We start from the raw sequence: 6,355 nt of genomic DNA, 5'->3' as shown, positions 1-6,355 counted from the left end.
GAAGGCATAAACTGTACCCGAAGGTATAAACTGTACCCGAAGGCATAAACTGTACCCGAAGGTATAAACTGTACCCGAAGGTATAAACAGTACCCGAAGGCATAAACTGTACCCGAAGGCATAAACTGTACCCGAAGGCATAACTGTACCCGAAGGCATAAACTGTACCCGAAGGCATAACTGTACCCGAAGGCATAAACTGTACCCGAAGGCATAAACTGTACCCGAAGGCATAAACTGTACCCGAAGGTATAAACTGTACCCGAAGGTATAAACTGTACCCGAAGGCATAAACTTAACTCATGATGATTCCTCGAATCATCCGACTCATCTCCATCCGATGGTCAAAAACTACTCAGCGTGCAAAGAGTATCGACATACTCGAAAACTATCAGTCTCCCGGCTTATCCCTCGGATAGCCCAACGACATAACTGCTCCCACAGCACAAGAGTATCAACATACTCAAAACTTCTCAACTTTCTCAACACTTGGATCCGACGACACTTCTCGTTTTCCAAAACTAAGATTTGATCCTAAGCTTGCATCCGAGATTGTTATCATTATTTAAAGGTTTAGAGGTTGTTTAATATCTTATGAATTTTCCTTGTAAAAATAGTTTCCTTTTAGTCTTATCGTATTTCCTACGAGTTTCAAAGATCCCATAATCCCAAGTAAATCCCAGAGAAGGTCTCGATCCACTAAAACAATAACAAGGCCCGAACTCCGTTCGTCCCGTCAAACTTTCTCAAACTCTCAAAATAAAATCGGCATGACCTGCCCCTTATTCTCACTCCTCAGTATCACAAGTATTAGTGTAATAGCATAGTTAAATTAGCACAATCCAACAATCATAGCTCATATATCAACACAACCTAAGTTAACCACATAACACTTAGCATATAGGGCAGATATCACACATCCTAGATTATCCATTTAGCACATAGCATGTGATTCAAACTCAAAAGCAATTCAAGCGATAAATGATTATCAATTGTCAGCCGTAGCCTCAGAAAACATTTCTCAGTCAAACACAAATAAGTGCATAAACAATAAATCAAGTCGAATTCGTCGACACCTAAAGCATTAGCTAGTATTCAGTGAGAAGCCCTCACCTTAGCCAATTTCCAGGATTATCTTCGAAGGTTCCTTCACAATCCGCTCCTAGTTCTTCAGGAAATTCCTCAAAAGAACCTTTAGAGTAAAAACCACAGAATTCCCTCAGAATCTATCAGAAACTAAGCTATCAATACTTACTAAGGTTACACGAAGTAGTATATACTCCGAGGTACGATAATCTTAGCGCGAAAGGACAAGTTTTTTTGAAAAAGAAATTTTCCTCATCTCCCCTTAGGGTGCTCGGCCACTTTAGGTAATTAGGTGGGTCGATTTTTCTTCGATCAAACTTGGTTCCTAGGTTATTATTAGTCGTAACTAAGGGTATTCTAGACTCGGAAAAATTATCGGATCGAAAACTGTCGCAGGGGTATTTTGGTCAATATTTTAGCTCAGAAATTCAAAACTGAAATTTCAAAAAGCAAATTGGATAGGGACGTCACCAACGACGTTTATGACAACTAATCCTACTAGCACTAAGCTAAGGCGATAGTTTTCAGTCCAAAGGTTGAGACTTTGCTTAAAAATGGGTATTTTAAGCAGAAATTGATTCCGGCGGAGTTCCGGCGACATAACGGAAAAACTAATCCGACAGAAGTGCTCTTGGGCACGTAAGGAAGATGTTTAGAATAAAAAATGAAGTATTCAGGATAGTTTTGCAAAAACCTCAAAACTAAGAGTACAGAAGGGCATAGAGAAAAGCTATGGAAAAGACGATCAGAGGTAAGGATTAGCGACTATACCTCGACACCTTGAAGTAGCAACTGTCGGATCAACGATCAAGCAAGAAATCAAGAAAATCTTCTTCTCCTCCTCTCCTCTTGGCCGCGGCTTGTGTGTGTGTGTTTGTGAGGTTTTGTCTCAAGCTTCAACATATATATATAGGGAATGAAATGGAAGATATTTAGCAAGGATCGGATAAGTATGAATAGATATTTATCAAGATTGGATAGGTATGAATAGATATTTATCAAGATTGGATAAGTATGAACAGATATTTTGAGAAGATATTTTGTAAACCGGTACATATTTGTTTAGATATCGAAGGATTTTGCTCATAGAGTTAAGATAAAAATATGAGAGCGATTTCCGATTCTTCCGACTGATTCCAACGTATTTTAGACACGATATTCTCCCCGCTGAATCTTCCAATTCTTCAAAGAAATATCGGTATGATTTTTGGTTTTCGAGGCTTGTTTTTAATGCTATATATAGAGGTTGGCAAAACGCAGGAAAACGAAAGTTTCGCGATTCCGATTTTTCTGGCTTCATTCTCCATGAATTCTAAGATAGGTTTTGGCGACATACTACCAAAACTCAACAGAGGTCTCCTTGTATTTTAAGTGACTAATGCAAAGTCGGTGTAAAAACTATTTTACCCGATAAGTTACTTTTTGCATCGTATGTCGGAATAGAAAACTTCCTTCTGAAGAAAGATTGAAAACATCAAGAGAAATGGGTGTACGCGTGTGGAATCTTCATTTGAAGCTCCGAATAGAAAAAAATCTTCATCGTCGGTTGATTCTAGGGTTTTGAAATACCAGGGTTTCAGTTTCGGCAAACTTCCGATGATTGGAATCGGACGTTCGTAGATCCTAGAGTTTCGCCTCGAAACGATTGTGATATATGGAAAAAGAGAAGTTCTAACATTTCTCTGAAGATTTTTGGACTAAATTCCTACAGTGTTCCAAGGGTGGAACACAGTTTGATTTCCTAAGGTTCTTGTCCTAGGTTTTAAAACGAATATTAGTCGTGCTATAACTTAAATCGACTTCGATACAATCCTTTGACTTTTCCTGAACTTTCTCCTTCATAAATTTATTCCATTCGATAAACTCTTGTTCAGGTTTTCCCTTCACGATACGTCAAACCTAATCGTAAATGGAAATCTCTTCCACTTATTCTAAGCTTAAAACTTGGGTCTTACATCAAGCTTCGAAACATCTTCCGCACAATGCTCTATTTTTTAAGGAGGAAGAGGGTAGAAGATGACTGTTGCAGGTCTCACGTGCAACTCACGTGCTTCCCTCTCTCTTCAGTCCTTCTTTCTCTCTCCAATTGGACATCCACGTAAGCCTCCTCCGTTAACAAATAAACTACAGGACCAACATTGCAGACGGGCAGCAAAGTCAGGGACCATCCGTGTAATTAAATTAGATGGGGGACTAAAATTATGGAATTGGTAAACGTCAGGGACCAAAGTTGCAATTAAGCTAGAAGAATTAAGAGGAAAGTCACAACTTAGTGTGTCTGTTATAGTTAGTTGTTATGTTAGCATACAGCTGGCATAGTTATTCGTTTCTGTTAGAGTACAGCTGACTATTTCTGTTATAGTTGTATTCTGTTAGAATTACAGAAGTAGTATAAATAAGGGAAAAGGGGAAGTTACAGGTTCAGTTAGTTGAGATTTGGGGGAGAGTCTGGACTCTCGAATATCCAGAGGGGGAAGCTTGGGATAACTTCCACCATTGTTGTACTGTGAAGCTCTGGTTCTCAGTTGAGAATCTGAGTCTCTATTTTTCAATACAAACTATCTTCTAGTTTCTGTGTTCATCAATTTCATATCAGAGCTCCATCCAGGAGTTGTGGTATCGATCTATGGTAGCGAGCAGAATGGAATCACGAGTTGATGCAATCGAGAGGTTGATCGAGGCTATGAATCGCGACCGAGAGGAAGAGGTAGGAATAGCGATGAGGAGCGACGAATCTGGGAAGAAGATGGCAGAGAGCGCGCGATGGAGAGAGAACGAGTGGAGGAACGTTTCCACACCTTGGAGGCAGTCGTGGAATCACTGTAGAGAAAATTTGATGGCGAACGCGCGGTAGGAGGAAGCGGCGAGCGTGAGCGCTAGCGAGCGGAGGAAGAATGAATGGAGAACGGCGGAAGCGTAGGAGGTGACAGGGAAATGCACGATGAAGAGGAGAAAACACCACGCGCTGGGAATTCACAAGCAGAGCGCTGGAGGAAGCTTGAAATTCTGGTATTTCAAGGTGATGAAGATGCGTACAGATGGATCCAAAAATTGGAAACGTATTTCCGATTGAAAGGGGCGAAGGAGGAAGAGAAGGTTCAGGCTACCAGTGGTGGGAGACTTGCAACCTAGTCACTACTTGGGACAAGTTCAAAGAAGCATTACTGGAACGGTTTCAACTCACTTCTGCATCAAGTCCTTTTGCTGCATTGTTGGCTGTTAAACAAGAGGGAAGTGAGAGGAATTTGTAGCATAATTCGAAATATTTGCAGGCATGCTTCGAGGTGTTGAAGAAGAGCATTACATGCACATTTTTGTTACTCAAGGAGGAAATTGTAGCAGAAATCAAGCTCTATGAGCCTAGCTCCCTGACAATCATGGTCAAGAAAGCTCTGATGGTGGAGAAGAAGAATCTGGTTGTAAGTAAAGCTGGAATCAACAGTACTAGCAGGTATAATTCTTCCTATAAACCACCTTTTAAAGCTACAACATTTCAGAAATCTGTACAAATTGACACTGGATAGAAGATTGGGGGGAGCTAGTGTAACTCAAGGAACAGTGCAATCTTCCAGGGGTAGTGTTAATGAGAGGGTAGGAGGTAAGGCAGCAAGAGGTGGGGTTTACAGAAAACTCTTTGGGGAAGAGATGAAAGAAAAGCTGAGAAGAGGACAATGCTATTGATGCGATGAAAAGTTTGGACCAAACCATATCTGCAAGAAAAACCAAGTCAGGGTTATGTTCTTGGAGGATGAAGGTGTGGAAGAAGATATTGAAGCCTTAGAGGCTCTAACAAAACAACTAACTATAACAGACACACTAAGTTGTGGCTTTCCTCTTGTTTCTTCCTGTGGATTTCCTGGTAGTCACAGTTCTTTACCTTTATTTTTCTGAGAGGTATTGGTTGAAGTGCTTTTGCTGACTTAGAGGTGGACAAGTTCCCCTCTTCCTATCAGCGTATCCGAGCATATTTTCAAATTGAGTCAGCCGCTTCTAGACCAAACATTGTCGTTCAGCCGAGGACCAAATATGCTTCCAATTGACAAACAAAAATTAAAAAGCATGTTACGATCATCTTGGTTATACCCCCGACCTTCAATATTATAGGGAGTGTATTGACTCCAACCGAAGCTATCGTATTTCCCTTGTGTGTAGTCAAATTGGCCATCAAGGATATTAAATCCCCTGCTTCATAGTCATGTCGGAGGAAGCATCTGAAGGACATCAAGTCCACTATGCTTCCCAAATCTACCACAATCGCTACTAGTGTTCAGCATGATCTCGAAATTCTTTCAGGTTAGTCAGGGTTTGCCTCATCAACGAGGTGTGGTAAAAGGTACGAGGCTGGACTGTGTTAACAACCAAGCTTAAATGTCCTATGTTCATAACTCGACGTCATCACAACCTCCTCGTGAAAACGTGATAGGAAATTCATCAAGGATTTTATTGCTTCTTTGCTTTAACCCTTAACGAAGGATTGCATTCCTTTTGGCTCCAATTCATTCCTTAGCTGCTTTGTGTTGCCTGGCTTACAAAGTTGCTCATGAAAGAGTTTATTGAAGTTGATCCAATTCTCGATCACGATGTTCGGAAGCGTGATTTGAACCATCCTTATGCCTCTCCCTTCAATGTCAAGAAAATTGCCTACAAGTCAATGCGTTCGCTTCGTCTGCTAATGCAATTTTCATTGGTCCTATGCGTTGCTCGAAATTTTGCAAGTGATGCTTTGGATTCGCTTGTTCAATGAAGGACTCAAGTTCTACTAAATGACTCCTCTCGGAACTTCTAGAAATCAAATTCTTCTTGTAAATTGCTTGTAAATGACTTCATTGAGCTTTTCAACCGGAGGCTTTCGATCGTCATTCGGTCTAGCCTTGCTCGAGAAGTTTTCAAAACTTCCGCGTGCTCTCATCAAACTCTTTTGGAGTTGTGTCACTCATGTCCGTCTTCAAACTTTCTTAATTGAAGATTGCCCCACAGATGACGCCAAAAATGTTCTTCCTGGATTCTAGACTGCTACTTTTCGCAGGTGCTTGACTGAGTATTTGCCGAAGACACTCGGACGCTCAAGTTAGTGAATGAGCAAAGAGAAAGTCCATGAGTCTAAGAGGAACTTAGGAAATGCTAAGAATGAATAGCATGTTACGTAATTGAACGTAGAAACCTATATTTATAGGCTTAATATTTGTATTTCGTGTCTCAGCAAGTTTGCAGGAAGTCCTTTAAGTAAAGCTTTCGAGCTTGCAGTTGGCTTGGAGCCGTCAGATACTCT

This window comes from Lotus japonicus, chromosome 2 (genome assembly GCF_012489685.1).
Source record: "Lotus japonicus ecotype B-129 chromosome 2, LjGifu_v1.2".
Taxonomy (NCBI): Eukaryota; Viridiplantae; Streptophyta; class Magnoliopsida; order Fabales; family Fabaceae; genus Lotus; species Lotus japonicus.
Note: the sequence above shows the minus strand (reverse complement) of the source record.